Raw genomic sequence first — 20,342 nt, forward strand, 5'->3', positions numbered from 1 at the left:
CAATGCTACATTTAAAATATTCTGAACAAGATGATCTGATTTTAAGTGTTATAATGTTATCATAGAGCATTTTGTCCACTTTGGATTTGCCTTGCATATGAAAAGACTTGTTTCAGTAGTTTTGTCCGTGACGAGTGAGCAGCAAACAATGAAAACCCATTACTGTAATGGAAACCTCATTAATGCATGAATTTCCTTTTTCACTTCCACTTATTTGACTCCATTTCCAAATGTAGCTTTAGCAGACTGATACACACTGCTCATCTGACATGCATAGTGCCTTGCTTGAAGGCACCTCTGCAGGGTTTTGCACTGTTGTCATAGTAGAAGTGGGCAACTTCCCCTGAACCCCCCCCCCCCCCCCCCCCCCACACCTTTGCTAACATTAAAAATAAATAAAACATCAGCCTTAAGGGAAAGGGCTCACTTCACACAGTACACTGCATTTAATGACATGCATTGATCCAAATACAAGATGCTTCAGGATCTGTGTGGCCTGCCAATTACAATACATGTGTATACAAATATGTCATTCTGCTGTCAAATGTACAGGACAAAGCCCTTTCTGTGCCAAACCATTTATTAATCATTCCTCTTTTGCCACCTCTGATGCCCCCCGAGCAACACCAACATTGACTTCCTCATGTTTAAAAACCAAAAGGGTAAAGAGTAAGCAGTGTGTGGCATCAAGATCAAGCACAGGTTCATTTATTTAGATTGTAGAAAACAGATGAGTTGCAGCATCCTGGTCCAAGTCAGGGTGCCAAATGGACTTTTCTGTCCCCTGGCCAAATGGCGAGTGAATGTCCACATTTTTAGCATCCACTCAATAGATTACCATTGGTTTTTTTTGGCTGGTGAGTGATGCAAACCTACTAGCCACTTACATATTTCACCTGCATTTGGCTAGTAAATGGTGCTTATTTTGTGTCCTGCTTCAAGTTATTCAAACGTCTCATATCGTACATGAATAACTTGCATAAATGAAGAGTCTTGATGAGATTTTGCCAGCAAATTGAATCGATTGGAGCGTGACTGATGAATTAATTGTGAGTGCCCAGTGGATTACATTAGTATCATAATAACAACTCATTCGACTCGATGTAATTCACGTCACATTTCCCCATCTAAGTAAAAGGCGGCCAGTAAAGACATTGATTTGTCTATTTAATGTGTAGCGACTGATGAGAAGGCTTTTGTGGACGTAATATCACAAAACTGTCCCGATAGAGGGTTTTTTTTCTTGTGCAATTTATATTCCGTTGTATTGTTGACCACATGGCAATTTGTTCTCTCTAATGAAGTGCTTAGAGATTATTGGATGGCCCCTTGTAAATGCATTGAGCTTCCAGACCAATAAGTCAATATCTCTCTGTAGAGCCTGAGCTGCACAAGTGCTTCAACTCATAGACGCCTGCTAATTGTTAAATATGTACTTGCTACATACTGGGTTTGTTAAAAAAGGAACGAATTTGACTGACTTGGCAAAGCAACTCTAATTACACGATACAACTAATAGATTATATGTTAACTCGCAATACCACCTCCTCTCAGTTAAAGCCTATTTATTACCTAAATAACCATACAGTGATATAGTGTTATAGCTTTAGGATGTGATTGATTAAAACCCCCTGTGGAGGTGAGGAAGCCATCAGTTGTTGAGTTTCCAGTGACGGCAGCTAATGTTGCATTTCCTGCATATGATATGTCCTACTTAAACAAATGAAAAATCGATACAGAATCAGTAACAGGAAGAGGCTCGAGCTCTGCGGTCCCTCGCTCATTTGTTAACTTGCAAAAAGCTCTCTCTCAGCATTATCCATCTCCAGCCCCTTTTGTTGGCGATCATTCATTTGATGTGTCCCCTAAGAACACTGAAGCCTCTGCTGCACAGGAACACTTGCAGGACGAGATTTATTAGGGGCTAATCAATATTATTGTTCTGTGTAACAATTACCGGGTCCCTGGGATCAGTCTCTGCAGCTCCGACAGAGAGATATAACTTGATTCATGTTAAAAGGATTCATTTCTAGTTAAAGGCTCAGTCAGTCATTCTGTTGATTGTATTAATTACAGGTATATTCATATGAATAATGTAAGTGTTCGACTTGATAAGTAAGTAAATTGTGTGTTTGCCCATTACAAACATTACTAATTCAAACACTCCTTTCACAGCATCAAGCAGCAGTTTATTATATTAATACTATTTCTTTTTATAGTATCACATTGTCAGCCTTAAAAGGTGTTTAAAAGCTTGTCGTTAGGTCTATGATATATGTTCAACTTCATTTACTTTTTGAAGCTTACATTGGATTTCAATAGTGACAAGATTTCCTGACAGAGAGAAGTGTAAAAAAATAAAATAATTCTTAAACCTCTCCTGCAGCATAATCCGCTCCACTGCCCATCTGTACGCTCGCCATGTTCCAAAACTCCCACAGTTGTGCCAGAATATGGCTAAATACACAGCTTACACTCATGCCAAAAATGTGAATGGCGTGGATGTGCGTGAGGACCATAAACACAGAAGAGTGGAAGCTGTGTATTTAGCCATGTTTTTACCTCAGTTTGCTCCAATTTGTTTTGCCAAATCCCCAGAACAGTGTGTCGGGCACACACAGAGCATATGGATGGGCAATATGTGCGTTCATTCATTTTCACCATATTATGGCTAATCAAAAAATATGGTAAAAAAGAAAGATGAACAACGGATGAAGGTTTACACTGCAAGTGTGTCCATAAAGTGAGAACTTGGGGAGAACTTTGCATCCATACATAGTGGGAACTTTGTATTCATATCGACGTTTCGATACTTTTGTCCCACCTATTGTGAAATCTGGTCGCCTTGTTTTGACCAGCATGAATCGAAGGTGACTACAACGGCTCTCCCCTATGAAGAAGCGACATATAGATTAGTTAGTATCGATTTTGTGAGTTTGGAGTGCCACTTAACTTAGACAGTTGTTGACTACTCTTCATCTCTGCATAACAGACATTAATGGCAGATTCCAAATCTTGTTAAAGCTGTGCTTGATGACTGAGAACATGCTCCAATGTTGCATAGATTTACCAGCATACCACCATGAACCACCAGTTCAACCTACAGCTGATCTCAGCTAGTGTTATTTGTATCTAATTTAAAGATTCACGTATTTAAAAGTCTCTAACATTTTCCTATTTTAAGATGATTATGATAGTTGTTATTTACAGAACATGTTTCTATTGGATGAAGTAGCTATTTTGGATGCATCAATTCTATTCTAAGCATCCCTGGTGGAATTGGAGGAATCAGGAGAGGCTGGTGCATCTTGCAGAGAATAAAGAGACAACAGCACCACCTAGTGGAAAACATAACCCTGCACCAGCTTCTCTGACCTGCTGAATCATGGTCTGCTGTTATAACTTCTATAATTTCATTTTCTATCTCATATTATTGATTTGTCAGACACGCTCTCAGAGTAATTGTACAATATATTTCCTTTGTTTGGTTTATAGTTGTTGCTTGCAATGGCAGACAGTCTTTATTTGGATAATGAAGGATTATTGGGTCCCAAAATAAAGCCACTAAATCTTATATGAGACATCTGGTTCGAGACAAACAAACAACAGACCTTGTCATAAAACAAACTTGTCTTACTTACTGAAATCAAATAAAGACGCTACAGTGGATTTGTTTTCTGTTGTTTTTAATTCCTAAATTTATGTCCTTTTACGCAGGATTATATTATTGCTGGCTCGTATCCCCACACGAACTCCTTGCTGAATTCGAAACACATTCACAGTTACACATCTTATTATTTACCTGTAACTTATTTGGTCTATATTTGTATATATTTCTGCGACCCTCTACATGTGTCTGCGGTGTGGGTGTAATGAACCCACAGCACCCACCAACCCTCAACTGTCTTCCTACGGGGAGATGAACACATCACATAAACTCGCATAGACACAGAGCTCAGAATAAAGCCGAAAAAGTATTAAGATTAAAACTAAATGAAATTGTTGCCACATTACATTGCTCTCTCTCTGTTTCCTGTAGACGCCTGTACACAGAAACTCCATATTTCCATGTTTCCCCTGGAGAACTGATGATCTGATTTTAGATTTTGGGAGCACCTTGCTGCATTAATTTGCATATCAGAGATGCAATTGGTAAAAAAAACAAAAACAAAAAAAAAAGGCAAGTCATTAAGCATCTCGAATGCCTCATGTTTAACTCCCAGCTTCCCTGAGGCAAGAACAAGGTCAGTTGGGTTGCGATTAGCATCGAGGAAAGGTTACTTTGATTAGGCGAAAGTAATGGGAAAAAACGGACTTGCAGTGGGGTGGAGTTTGGCACCGGTGAGCACATCTGTCTGTATGTGTGAGAGCTTTTAAAAGGCCTCTCTTTATTTCCTCTGTGACCCAGAAAAGAGGATGTTTGTGCTGCCACGCTTCACACTGTGCCGGTAATAGAGGAGATAGAAGAAGTTGCACTTTTTCTCACTTATGACTGAAGAGAGAATGTGACATCGATGATAAAAACATGAAAACACACACACACACACAGCAGCTCGTAGGTGAAAATGAGTGAAGATGTATAATTGCTACAGTCAGCAGTTTCAGGTTAATGTGCGTTTATTCTGAGCTTATTCCGATCTTATATCTGCTACAAGTATAAAGCATACACGTCCATCTCCTCACTAGCAGACATCCATTTTTGATGAGGAAGTATATTAACTGCCCAAAACAGGCTCCACTTTACCTGGCTACCTTCCTCTTTACCTGTCATTCCTCCACTTGAAGTTACTTTCCAGGCTGTGGCTATTTAAGGTCATTGTTCCACTGAGTACATGCACTGTGACAGGTTTGTCCAAAAATCGAGATCCGGGACATACATAAATACAATTCTCATTCATTTGAATAATGTATTGGATAACATGTTTTATATATGAAAATAATAATTTTTCATACATTCTTTCATATTTTCTATCTATTTTATTTGACCTTTTTGATTATTTCTAACATTTTTTGAGTGTGCAGTATAATATATGTCACTTTGAATACTGTGTCACTGTGACAATGTTGCATTATTTAAATATTTTGTGATGGGTAATGGTGAGGGTTTGTATCTGCTTGTTATAAAATCACTCAGTAATAAAACATTTATCACAAATAAATAACTAAAACTCCCTATATATGTGTATAATGTTTCAGGTTAAACTTCATTTTATAGACCTATTTCAGCCCACAAAGCTTTCAGCAGCGAGGCAGACAGAAAGGCATTAGACAAAAGACATAAAAGAAACACAAGGCAATTTAAAAAGACAATTTATAAATAGAGATTTTATCGGTATAAAATAAACAAAAAGAAAAGACAACTCTGGCATTAACAGCTTGTCACACCATGTCAAATTGAATACATGCAAATTTGCTGCATTTTGTGAGACAGTTTAGTTTTTTATTTGAGAAGTGTTGCTGTATTGTCTATGATTTACTGCAAATTACCATATGTGACCGGTCAACATATGGGTGCACACACACAGACACGCCCATAGTTGTGTCCACAGCCAGCTGGCATTTAGGAAAGCAAACAGGCAAACATGATGATTATTTTGCTTTATGGCACCGCGACGCTCATTCGGTAATTACTCTTGTGTCAGCTGTTTAGTAAAGTGCATTCTATCATTTATTGCTTTCATATGGCAAAGAAACCCGTTCCCACTGAGCACAGTATGCGTTCACATTGTGTGTAAACACTGTCGTGATCTGCTGCGCATGATAAAACCAACAGGGGGCAGTGTTGTTCCACCATTAGGAGCAAATGCAAAGAAGTGAAGACTGCACAACGTTTCATAACAACACAATGGAGATTATTTTAAAAATAGTGCTGAGTGTTGCACTGCCATTGTGTCATCGCCTCAAATGCTCTGGGAGAATTTAACCATCATGCCACGATCTCGCAAGCTACATTTATTATTTTATTTTATTTTTAAAGCTGCATTTCTCCCAGTTACATTGAACTAAATTGACAGTCGAGGTGACAGAGCCAGTCATGTGGAACAGTGAAATCCTTTTATTTTTTTATTTTTTTTTACCATAAGCCTGATATCTATGGTTTCCTTTTAACTCTTGCACATATGCATAGTGACAGTGTGTGGGCAGGGCCACCGTCCTGGAGGAAGACCACTACAAGGTTTTCCTGATCACAGAACAGAGCTTCTGTCGCACTGTTTTGTCATAATGTATATGCAAATGTTTTAGATGTTCCGGTTCCAGGTGGCTCCCGCGCTACACCAATGCTGCTATTGTTTTAACGCGCCACAAATCTCCTGCAGTGTTATCTGCAGAGTGAGATTCTGTATCTACGCTGCCAAGGCTTTGGACACGGGGCCTCCAACATTGCCTCACCTCCCTACCTGACGCCTGCGATGTTTTTGGCCTTCAGTCGGTTTGTAAAGCGTGCACGACATATTTACGCTCGTTATAAACTTGCTCCGTTCTCGTAGAGCAATTGAAACAAGCTGCGAGCGGGTTGCTCTCGTTTGAGATGCTTCCAAAGTGGTTACATAAGATGGTATTTTCTGGGGATTGCATACAATTTCACAGGGATAGTGCAATATTTAAAGAGCCCGTTCACATCATTTTATTGATAATCTATGTAAAAGTGTATGGCTACAGATGGGGTACAGTCATATCATGAGAGAATGCACCAATTGTTTTCATGGGGATGTTTTTAAGCACAACAAAAACAACGAGCAGAGTGCAGGTTATAAATACTAAACTTCCTGTCAGCTCTTTGTAAGATCTCGGTGACAACGCTGACTCACTGCAGTAAATATGACATAATAATGTGACACTAGATATTTGATCTATTATGTATCTTGCAGTTTGTTTTCATTATAGGAAAATGACTAAAAGCATGATGGATTTAAATTTATTTAGGCCTGTCACAAACTACTTTATAACTACTTTAATTGGACAATATTATTGTCATTTAAAGACCATTTTATGCCACTGGTGTGTAATGATAATATAATAGCAAAAATAATCCTTTTTAATTCTTAAGAATATTCAGACGCTGATTTGGAAATGTGATAAAATATCCTAAATAAATAAAACATACATAAAATAAAACCACACAACTACAACAATGTTAACAATATTAATAAATATATGAAGGTATTAAACATTTAGCACGTGTATATAGAGAGTCATTAATTACTAACCATTAATCGTACGTGTGGCTTCTTTGCATGCAGCTGGTATATTCTTGGCTTTCACTGTTTTCGTTTGCCGTAATTTTGTCCTCCGTATCCCCGCTTTGTATTCCCCCCTACACTTCCAATTATCCTTGACGTGATAACACACTATAATGTGACACACAAGGGCAAACGGCTACTCTGTCTAGTAACAGATCTCCCCCGGACCGACTCTTCCCTCTGCGTACCAGTGAAGAAAATGTCTTGAGTCGTCATCAACCAACAGATCTTCCAATATTTGCATTACTGTTATTTATTTCTACTCAACACACTTCTGGAATATCATTATCATTATGCATTTTACAAAACGTCAATAAGCTACTTCATATGCAGTTCAGATAAAAACCACAGACTATTTTGTGTCATTTAAAGGCATAAACATGAAGGGAACCACTTCACCTGCATACAAACTAATACGCCCACGTAGCAGTGGTGTGCTGCAACAAACTCACTGAACAGCCAAGGCAACACTCAGTGCTCTAGCATGCACCACTCAGTGCTCTAGCATGCACTTACACCACCAACATACTACTCACAAAATGTACATGCAACCTATATAATTAGTAATATAAACACTATTCCAATGAACATGCCACTTAACGCACAAATGAAAACATCCAGTGCAGGTGACAGAGTACCTGCCTGTATCAGTTAACTTGCTGAAAGCAATAGCAGGCGTTCACTGCTCTAACTGTTACCTTTTAGACAAACCTTGTTCTGCTTGTTTAAGCTCTGTCCACAAATGAACAAACACATTGATTTACCTGGTGGACTTAAAGTTGGCTTTGCTGCACACTTCAGCATCCGATCGCCTGAGCACGCTCAATCTTTTACAACTCTACTGTACCTCTGCTGCCTCTGACGTTTCCATCTGAGGACTTTTAAGTTCAACGGTGATCTCTTTTTAAAAATCATATTTTCTTTAGGGAATGCGGCGATTTTATCAACCGAACATCGGCATCGTCCGATAAATCGCCGATCGCAGCGGCCGATGTTTATCTGTTGTGTCGCATTAATTTTTGCACACTGCACGTGGGGTTTGCTTACCAATAAAAATGAAAGAAAATGTCGTGTGGGGCTATTAAACTGTCCCAGATCAGCAACATGCAGTTTATGCATGTTTTTTTTTTTTTTTTTTTCCCAGAAATGCGACCGCAACCGTTTTTTAAGCTCTGTGAGCTCCGTCCACCAACACGGACAGCGAGCGGCTGTTCAGCTCTGCTGCTCACATCTCGGATGAGAAGAGACACAGACTAGACTGCAACAAGGCAGAGATGCTCGCAGCTCTTTTAATAAGTACTTTAGGTATAGCTAGTTGTATCGCAGGGTTAGAAAGGTTGTTTCATAAATGTGTATAATTGGAATTTGTGCCCATTCAAAGATGGGGCTGAATTGCTTTAAAACAGTTAAGTTAATCTTGTAATGAAGACATCTTTGTTTCCCTGGCACAGAAGGGGGATGAATAACAACAAAAAACGTAATAAATAACATCGGTATCTGCGATCGGCTAACTTGTTCGACCCAGAATTTCACAATCTGTGCATTCCTAATTCTCATAATTAATGAATCATCACGTTGGTGAAGTTAAGATAAAAAATGTAATTGATGTAGTCCGTACAGTCTGAACAGAACTGGACCTCGATTAGACAGCAGCTTCTCTAATTTAAATGAGTTAAATGTGCCCGGACGAGGCTTTCCGATGGGAATGTCACTTGAAATCGTGCAAAAATGACCTTTCCAAAAAGCGACCGTAGGGATATTGATTATGTTTAACCTTTCAAATGGAATCCAATTGGTTTTGTTTTTTTAAACGACTTCATTAAATGTTTTTACTATCTTAAATTGAACAATGCGGCGGCGATAGTAGGGTCATTTAAAGTTGAAATGAATCAAATCCTTTTTTTATTGTCAGCTCTGTGGACTGAGTGGGCTGGAATCACACATTTCCAGGCTCGACGTTAGACGGGATTCAGTGCCGACCAACATCAAGGAAGTGAAACGACTTCACATGCGCCACACTGGATGCTTCGTTTCAGAAAAGCATAAAGTTTTGGATTTGAGGTCGTATCTTATTGTTTGTCAAAAGTAGTTGTTCAGTAACCTTACACAATTGCATCTCACCTCGTCTGCTTTTGCACCACTTAATGGACTTTAATAGGGTATTTAATTTACTTTACACATTGTAAGCAGTGAACTCTGAACCTTAATGTGAATAATGCTGTGCTCTTGCCAGCCGAGCTGAGCAGACGCCTCACTATGTGCTTATGTGGTGTTTTCAGCCGTGCAGCTTCAGCAAGTATAAAGAGCAGCACATCCTGTAAGCCACAAGAGATTCCTTAAACAGCAAACTTACATTTTAATGGTTTTATATATTAGATATGTTATATCCATGGGGACGGACGACGTGTTTTGAAACTGATCATGGTTTTAGACTGCAGTAAATATACACGTATGTGGTAAAGATGTAACGTATTACACACTAGACGCCTCTAAGCTTGTTTGCTCGTTTCACCGTCTGACTGTGTGATTAAATTACAGCGTGTAAAATGCAGAAATCTTATCATTACATCACTTTCACCACCAAATAAAATGCCATCACGTCTACCAGGAAATGTCACCAACATTGAGAATCACATTTTTTTTTGACTGTGCTGCAGACTGAAGCCGGTTCAGCGACTCAATAAGGAGACATTTTGTCGAACATGATTCTTTGAGTACAGCAGAAGCAGAGGTGGTCTGAGGACGGGAGTGCTGAATCTGAATCTAACGCACACCTTGCAGAATAATGTGCACATCCTGTTATTACTCAAGGTGTAAGGCCTTTTATGTGGGGGTATTAAAAGGAAGATTCTAGTGTGATTGCACTTTCTTCTTATTTCCTGCCTGCCTGGACAGCGTTCATCACTTTTGTGAGATCCAATATTTGCTTATTGTGTGTGTTGTATTTAGAAATTAATACTGTTTTTTAAAAGACTACAAGGTCTAAAAATTGAGCTTTTTCAGACTTGGTTGTGAATGACACGAGAACACTTGTGTGTGTGTGTGTGTGTGTGTGTGTATATATTATGAGATTATAAACCAACTATTAATAGGAAACAGAAGCACAAACAACCCTCCCTTTATTATGATGGTGTTAATATGAAACTCTTGAGTGGAGCCGAAGTTGTACGCCTCATCACCGCTCTGATGCAACATCGAAAAATGTGATTTGTGGCCGTCGGTTCGCTTCGATGGATCGCTTTGACCAACTGAATCAGAAGTCTCGGGAGTCGTTTGATTCCGCTTCACGACTTGAATGAGCCCAAAAGGTACGACAACACAGATTCTACAAAGCTGTCGTCATGGTGCCTGCTTGTAATTATGTCACTATTGACTTTACCAAAAGCAGAAAGTGAAAAATAAGCAAAAGGTCATTTTTTTTTTTACACTGCAACTGATCTTATAACGTAGACCTGAATCTGAATCTGGCTTTCAATGAACAGTCTGACTTGCTGAATTTATTGTGCTGCCAGTGTTGCTGCTTCAGCTGTTCTGCTACTTATTAATGGAGGGAAACTTAAAAAAGAAAAAAAAGAAAAGGCTGCTTTCATCTGCTTTTCTCGGTCCTCGGGGTCTCTCCAACTTCTTTACCGCGGCTCACTGTTCATAAACAACTGATTCACATTATTTGTTATTTCTACAGACGTGTTGTAAAAAGGAAATCGCCAAACAAAAAAAACAAGTGCACTGTTGTCAGCCATATGCCATCCTCTTTTTAAACTGCTTTTCTTGATCTCTTAGCGCGCACAGAAAGGTACTGACTGTGTGGCCTTTTACATTATCTTTAATCTTACGTTTGCTTACCGGAACATCTTGTGCAGGATACATCGACTGCGTCCCAGTTCTCTACCGTATACTCTGATCCTTTATAATGCCAAAAGTGTGCATCAAAGACATTAAGACACTTTTCCTAAATGTGTTTTATTGTTTCCCAGATGTGAGTACTTCTCCATTTTCTTTTAATATATTTGATATATTTTTTAATAACAGTGTTCAGCATAGTAAAAATTCCAAGCAATTATATATGTAAACTGACATGTTTTTATTATACCAGAGTGTCGCCACTTTCCTCCTGTGTGACCCGCCCAGTTAGAATTAGCATATAGTATGAAATTGGGCCACAATCTCTCCCACACAAAGACATACTAAAACCGAATAAATTCAGGACTCCAAGCTATTTCCCAGGACTTAACCATTTTGTTATGCAGTGGATAGCTCCTTCTATCAAACGCTGAATTAATCAAGGCAACAGAGCAAATCACAGGTACCACAACTCTGACTTGTCTGGAAGGCCTAACCTCCCTGTCTGCAGTGCCTTTAAACCGGGACATGCAAAGTTCTGACCTTTTTCCCCGCTTTGTATGGTGAAATACCCCACTGGAGCAAATTAAGAAATAATAATGACCGAAATTGTAATGATGTTGTTATCGCTGCTGAAGTTCTAATTATTATTTTATTATATATGTATTTAAAAAGAACTACCATGATCAGGTGTCAGTATGTATGCCCTTTTTTTTTTATAGTCAGGAAGAACCTTTTGTCTTTGTGTGTAAAAGAGCATGACATAAGCTGTTCTGCATCATAATGCAGGTGAGCTACGCAGCATTTATGGTTGGTTTGCTTTAAAATGAAGGTTATGAGATGCCTCATTCTTACTTATTTGATAGGTTGAGTAGCATAGAGAATGACGCATAGCAGGAACATTTTGTTTTGCTTTATTGTTCAGTGTGTTGTAGCTGCCTTGACCCATGTAATGCAAGAATTTAGAGCGTTTTTAATCAAAATTCCTTTATGCTTTTATTTATTTAGGTTGTATTAGACACATTGGACTTAAGCTACTGTACTTTACACTGTATTTTAGAATTAGATTTAGGTCATCATTTGGTTTGTTTTGTAACCATTTTGCACTCAAACTGTCAAATGACAGTGTTTTGGGTGAAGCAAGGCCCGCCATGTAACCTTTTCCCGCCTACCGAGACACTTTGCTGCTCTATGATAAGCTTCATTTCCATAGTGACGGCTAAAGGGGAAATTGTACTCCCCGCCATGATTGTTATTTGCATTACATGCTGTTGTACAGCTGTAAAGCACATCCCAGTATCTTTAGATTGCCATGTCTTATCACAACTGTCCACATGGTCTTTTCTTCATGCATGGTGTACATTATACATTATACTGCTGGCTTATATGCTCTGTGAGTTGTCACACGTGTACATAACACAATCTTTTATGAAACAGTTGTGTACTTGTATGAATTTGGATGAGGGGTACATGCATGTGCATAATGTACGATAGCTCTATTGCAGGATATGTATCAAACTATGTAATAGTGCCACATTGTCCTGCATACTTTTACTGTGTACTGGGTTTGAATTTAGATTAAGCTGATGGAGCGGCATTTATGTGGTTATGTTTTTTCTTTGTTGTCATTTTCATACATAATATATGCAGCCTTACAAAGGTGGAGAGCAGTAGCTATAGAGAAAACATTACTTTTGCTTCAGCTTTCTTGTCCATTTGTCCAACTAATAAACCAGCTTCATTAAAATAACCTTACATTAAATACATTTAAATGTGATTTAAAGGGAGCTGAACCACTCTAAATCATGTGAATCCCTGGAGTCAGAGGCTGTAGAGATGGCAGTTTCTGCTACTCTTGCTAAGCTAGGCTAGTTGCCTTTTAGCTGGACTATCTTATCTGCAGTTTTTTTTCTCTCTTTACGATTGTAATTAGTTTCTGCCTTATTTATGTGGCAAACAAACTCAATTACTAAGATAGGCTATAAAGTAAGATATGATTTTTCAATCAAAGGAAACAGCAAAAAGCGGGTAAATTAGCTTTAGCTAAAGCTAACTCGCCTGCTGGACTTGACTAGCTTTGAGTGCCGTTTAGTTTTTACCTTTTTTGCTCATTTAAATGTTTATTTTCACCCCAGAATTACACATTTTAAGGTCTAATACATTATGTTAAAACAGCTGTGAATACCCCTAAGATCACCTATATAACAATAATATGATAATATGCTAAAATTAATGCTTTTTTTTGTCTTAATCTGTGTCCGTTTCTGTGTGAGTAAACAGATCAGTGCTTTATGTATCGTATACTGTGTATCTGTTGTGCATACATAGTGGGCGTGCAAATGTGTATACCTCCTATAATTATAAATCGCCTGAAGCATCTCCACTACTATGTTATATAAAATTCTCATGTTCATCATTTGCATCTATAGTTGTCAAAAGGGATTACAGAGGTATAGCAGAGGGTGGTTTTCATTTCCTCACGTGTTCTCATTTCGTATGCAATTTGCTTTTCATTGGCGTTTGTGATGTTTTCAAGCATTTCAGGACAATTCAAGACTTTTTTTTGCTTGTCTTGCATGCTGAAGTATATGCAGCATGCCTATGTTGGCTTCACAGATGGCAGTTATCTCTGTCCCGGGCAACACACCATCTCAAGATAGCTCATCAACATGATTGACAAGTGTAGGAAGAACTTTACCTGCCAAGGAAGAAGAAGCTGAGACCAGACAGGTGTAACACCCGTAGCTACTTCACTGCTACTGAGATGCCACTGAGTAGATTAGAGGGCTTCGGTTTGGGCTGAGAGTCAGTGACAGTATGTCATACTGTTGTTTTCAGCAGGAGAAAGTTGTTTAATCTACAATGTTGCAAAAGGGATTTCCTGCCTCTTCACATTTCCGTTTCTTCAGACAGGGATTCCTTTAGGGTAGAATAAGAGCATGTGAAGCACTTTCCTTTGTTCTTCATCAAATTATCATCGGCGGGACTGATAATAGCGAGGCAGGGAAGCTAATTTTAATGGTGCATATGTGTTTTTTTAAAAGCAAAACTGGTCTACCAAGTCAGATTATAGGAGGAAATGTATGGTTAATCCCCACATTTATTGTGTCTGACTGACGCTACATATGTGATCGATTCTGTGTCTAAACAATTAAAATACACGAGTGAAATTGTGGCTTTGAAAGCCTTAGCGTTATGAGAAATAACCATAATTCCTTAACTATTTAAGTTGTTGTTTTTCCATTAATAATACTTGTATCTTATCTTTTCAATTTCTCTGAGCAGAGGATTCTAATTAGTTTTTTCCGACCGCTCAAATGTCATTATCCCTGAGGAATTCACAACCACTGATTAATTCTATTTGAACAATCTCCTTTGTTTTGACACCAGTGACAGCAACAAGGACAACAGTTCAACACCACCACACTGACTGACTAATGGAATAAAGCAAAGTGACATTTCAGGAGGAAAAGTCGTGGTGAGGCATTGTGCAAAACTGTACAACAGAGCAGCTAACATACAGTGCGCATTCTCAGTGAAAGTATGTAGATGAGTAGCTTGCGATGGTTTGCTGCAGATGTTCAGCCTGTGGGAAGTCTGTGATGTGCACTTGATAAAGGATTACTACAGTACAGCAGTGTAGCGAGTACATAAATCAAAAGACAGATAAACGATACGAGATACTGCCAGTTCAGCAGATGACACTTGCTACTTGTTTAGACTGCACTACACTAGATACACTGTTGTTAAAAGGTGGCATGTGGACTATTTGCGTGCGCTCTTCAATTGTACAGGTTGGGCGGCGACCAAAAATGTGGGGCAAAGAAAAAATTGGCTCTCCACAGAGAATATTAAGCTGTTGCAAAGCACTTGCATTATATTTAAATTATGCTAATTCAATTAAACAAAGACCATTGCCAAAGCAAAACTCTATGGTTCCCACACACCTGTTCAGTTTGGATGGAACTGGATTTGGTTAATTTTGAGGCAATTTGGCTTCACAGGCTTGTCTGTCAATAGCATTTTGTTCTGCATCGATAAGCACACGCAGCATTTTATTAACAAAAACACCCCAGGCAGACTCCTAAAGATAAGGACATGTGATGTAATAAGTTGCGCTTAAACACTGTACGTTGTTTCAGGGATACTAAGGGCTACGACAAGAGCTGAGCAAAGTACAAACATGCATCACTACAGCATTGGCGATGAATTACAAATGAGAGGAATCGAATGCTTTTATTTCATCATTACTATTCATCACAGCTCAAATGGAGCTTGCTCTCATTAGAAGAAGATAACATAAAGACAGCTAACAGGCATGAACTCATCTACACTGTGTCAATCTGCGTAATCTCGTGATGGCCTGGACGTGTGCCGGTGTTTCTCGGAAAGACGTGGAGAAATCAGCGAATGAACATGTGAGATATATTCTGTTTTACCGCCGCATTGACATGATCAAAGTCGTGGTGGAGTAGTGCTCTGGGTCGTATTAGACAGCCGTGGTAAGAGCTCTATTCATTTCCCCCATGTAGACAACAATGGAGTGGCCTGTTGAGCATTTCTCCAACATCCAGCCAGTGCAAGTACAGACTGATTTGCTGCAGCATCTACTATAACGTCAATCTCTCTGCGAGCAGGGCTGTGCAGTATCATCATTGTCTCTCCATCCGCTCTGGCAATATCTTTCCCAGGGAAGCTGCTCGACTGGAGCGGCAGATCCTTCTTGCCTTCTTTGCAGAATCCCCCCCCTCAGCAATATATTCATAAAGGGATGCCTTAAGTGAAGGCGCAGATAAAATGTGGTTAAATATGTCATCATCCATCACATTTTTAACAGGTTTCTTTCTGCAGACGTGGTGATACAGTAGCTGAGCTTTAGGAAATGAGTGGAAAGCTAAGTAGCAAGGTATGTTTTATATTTCCCACAATCCCAAAAGGAATCAACCCCATTCTTACAAGCGGGGGAGTCTTCAAACTCTTTAAAAAAAAAATGTTTTTGCACATTCCCATTCAGAGTTTTAGTGGAGTGGATCCAGTATTTACTGGGTGGAAGGCAGTGAACACAAAGCCCAACATCAAAGAGCGAGAGAGAGAAAGAGTCTCCAGTGTCTTGCTTGTCAGAATGTAGAAAGAAAATCATCCAGACTTGCCATCCTCTCACACACACCACCATGTTGCCCCTTCAATTTAGATTTGTGATGTAATTATTGGTGTTGCAAAAAACTGAAACCCCCGAGACTTAAAGACAATAACAACAACTCTTAATTATTGTGAGCCATTGATTGCCTTAGGACAAACTGTATGGAATTAAATGTCTTATCTATTTGTGGTTTTGCTTTATTTAAGTTTTTAATAACCTTGTTTTCGTTGTTTCAGCCATCGCTCCGATCTGTTATTATAAAGTTTTACTCACAGAATGAAAATACTGTCACCCAGGTTATTAACTTCCATGCTTTCCACAGTTTGGAGGTAATTCTCAGACCATTCTGCACCTTTTCTAGATATATACAGATGTGTTTTATATATTGTTTTGCTATATTTCTCAGACTTTAATACATTTATTTATGAATGTGTTTACTGGATCGAGCGTAGCGTTTTTTTTATTATATTGTTAAACAGCTTCTTTTGTTGCTTGGTATTTTAATGATGTGTAAAAAAAAAAAGGGAAAAAAAAGGTACATGTGTGCAGATGGAATCACCTGCTTCACATCTGTGCGGGGAACCTGTAAAAATTATCCCACTATTAAAACGAGCCCACATTTATTTTGCATTTCAACATTTCCACTGTTTTTTGACATAAATTTTTTATTCTAGACGAAGTGCTCCCCGCCTTCAAATGATGCTTTCATGTGTGTCTCAATAATTACACCAGGAAGCAAAAAAAAAAAAAACGTCCTATGAACCAGAATTCAAAAACTCCCAACCTAATGGAAACCAAAAAAGGAAAAAGTATCAAATTAAAAAGAAAAATGGTGCATTTCTAAGTTAAAATGTAGTATTTTCCAGAGCCTGAATATGAGACATTCCATTAATCTTCACCCTCTGCAACTTTCTCAGCCTGTTTGTCAAGATGTTCAGAGTTTTTGACAACCGCTACAATGCTGCAGCTATGCCTGCCACACATCAAACTCTATTCACAACAATGAGCAGACTGCTTAAGATTCATCTAATGTTTATCCAGGGATCTGAAACATGCATTCTAATCATATCTTGTTGAAAGAGATGAGCCCCCTTTTGAAGGATCCCGAAGTTAAAGTCTGAAGTGCAGAGGTCTTTTTATTTAAAGCACTCGAAAGCAATAAACAACATTCTATGAGCTCATAACTTAAAATGACCAGAATATATCATTTGGAGTTTGCATTGTGGAATGATATACATGTATTTATAACGTAATTGAATAAGAAAGGACACAACACTAGAACAATAATTTATTTTCTTCAACAAACTTTTGTCCTTTTTGTCCTTAACAAGCTGTGAGTTGCATTGATTCTTTTTTCTTTTTTTTTTGGACTAAAAAGACTCCCCAACAGATTCAAGCTAACACTGACGCACAGACGGAATAATAATGAACAAAGACAGACGCAGAAAGATGCTCACAGCAAGAGACAGACTGAGGCCGACCTGTGCAGACAAACAGACTGAGAACAACCCACACAGATACTGCAGGACAGCCAGTGGAGACAAAGAGAGGACAATCTGTCAAGCTCTGTCTAAAGTCAATCTCAGAAGGGTGTTCATGTCGCCAGTAAGTGCATACGATTTCCCCCGTGCCTTCTAAAAACTGTGGTACTGAAGGAAAAAAATCTTCTGAAAGACTAAAAAAAAAAAACTTGAAGGTGCATGCTGGCTGCCACGCCGCTCACTTGAAAGCTTTCCTGTCACTTGCTGCTGCTGCAAGCTTGCACCTCCCCTCCTCCCCACGCAGGCTCGGAGGGTACATCCCTTTATGGGGAAAGTTGTTGTTAGTTACTCCCAACGCCCTGCTGTGCTTAGCATGGCGCTTCCTAGTGGGGAGTGACGATCAGAGCCTAGGTGACACATATCAGTGCTATACATATCCTACATTCACATAATAATTGAGTTAGATGACCTCCCCTCTCCTCCCTCTCTTCTATTAAATTCCCACACAACTTCACTGCATTCTCAATTACATTGAGAGGAAAAGCGTATATCTCCCTTCGAAATGTAATTAAAGACGCAGGTTACTTGTGTGAGGTCTTAATGTTTTAGGAGACCAGGCTCGACTGATTGAACACAACAGTTACAATTTTTTCAAAGAGTAAAAAATACAGAATGGAGTGGGAAGTTTTGTGGGATAGGAAAAGATTAAAAGGACCAACCAGGGTGAGTTTCTGAGCACTCACTATGCTAAGAAGATGGCTCCCAGGATGCCTGCTAATAAACCTGAAATTGCAGTTTTTATAGTAAATTGTTGAAGTAATGTTACTAATTGAAACTAATGGACAAAGTCAGTTGTTGGCAGTGTAGACCGGTCCTCTTTATTAAGTTGATTAACGTGAAGTTGATTAATAAAGTGAATGTATCGCAGTGTTCTTTAAGTCTTTAAGGTTTCCACCAAACGTATGAAACCAGCGTCTGTGTATGCAAAGGCAACAGGGTTTGATTTAAAGGCATCACAATATGAAGAGTACATATTGTACTCGTGCGAAACTGGTAGAGAGTTTAAATGTCTGGTGTGCAGCAAAGTATACTGCCAAGAGAAGAGAAGAGCAGAGATATTCCATCTACTACCATAAATCTCCTTCATAATAATATACAATAACATTTCTTGGAGTTCACTGTGCGGTACAGTACAGTGCAGTACGTGCTCTGCAATAAAAAAAGCAGATAATTCAGATTAGTGGCAATATATTAATAGAAAAAAAAGATTAAAATGATTACTCGCTGTGTGCTATCAAAGCTAACTGCGCAGCAGGAAAGGACACCCTGCAGGAGATGGGCCTCTGCCTCTCTACTCTACTTTATATATATATATATATATATATATATATATATATATAATTCTACAGAGTTTATAACGTAATGTAGACCAAAGGTGCTCAAATAGTCTTGCCATCTATAAATGGATAAATACCTTTTATCAAGCTTGATGATAGTTTCTCACACGGCAGCAGCTACTGCAACACATACTGTAGATACAAAGGGAGTGCAAGCCCCACCTGCTTGTCAAAGATAACACATTAAGACAAATTAAGAATAAGAGTGGATGTTTTATTGGAAGTTAGCTGCCAAACGCCTCAAACTTCCCTGTGAAGCTCAGTCTCTTACGTCCTATTGCTCGACTATAACAGTTTAAAAAAAAGAAAAAAGACCGTTTGATCATCTGTATTTACATTCACGTAAGATCAGGCTACGAGATCTGAGCTTGTGAGCTTGTTATCAGTATTCCCTTTTACTCTTCGACCCTGACAACCTCCGTCCTGCAAATTAAACCTAGTGATGCTTCAAAGAGCACCGTGACAAGCCCCCCCTCTGACTCTGACCAACTGCCATTACTGCTACGGTTGGATTGACACTTTAAATGAAATAACTATCAAGCAAAGTAGGAGGCCATCTTTGTCTGTGCGCAGGCATCTGTACCCGCTGAGCGTTGAACAACAAAGAGCCATAGGGAGCCTTCTTGGGTGTCGATTTGGGGTTTTTCGGTGGCGTGGGGGTGTGAGGCGCTCGGCTCAGAAATGTCACGTCTGTGATTGTCTCTTGGTGTTTTATGCCAGAGATGCAGCCTTCATATCTTTGAGTGCTGTCAGCGGACGATATGCCTCTGGTTGTGTGTTTCCGATTCTTTCAGTTCACAGTGGATAAAAAAGTAGTGTGTGCTTCACTGTAGGGACAACGATGGTTGACAGATTTACAGGAGATCGGTTCATAGCTGAAAGCACTATTTGTGGAGCTGCCATACTGGTCTAAACATATCTAAAAATACAGACTCCCTTTGTTTGGCCAAATACAATAATCAAGTGACTGACCTTTGAGACATCACACGGCACCAAGCCCTTTTTTTTTACGGTATTTTCGTTTTTCAGTTTGTTCTTAGCGAATGTGCATTATATGTTTTCCTCTCATCACTTTGTGGGAAATGTATCAGCAGGATATTTACACCACACATTGTCGTGTGCAAATTCAATCTGCAGCCAACTGATTGAGCAATTTGCTCAGCAATTGAGCACAATAGGCCATCAACAAGCAGGAATACTAATGTATATCACAGACCCAGGAGTAACAAGCAGTTACAAGCAA

Source organism: Cottoperca gobio, chromosome 19 (genome assembly GCF_900634415.1).
Source record: "Cottoperca gobio chromosome 19, fCotGob3.1, whole genome shotgun sequence".
Taxonomy (NCBI): Eukaryota; Metazoa; Chordata; class Actinopteri; order Perciformes; family Bovichtidae; genus Cottoperca; species Cottoperca gobio.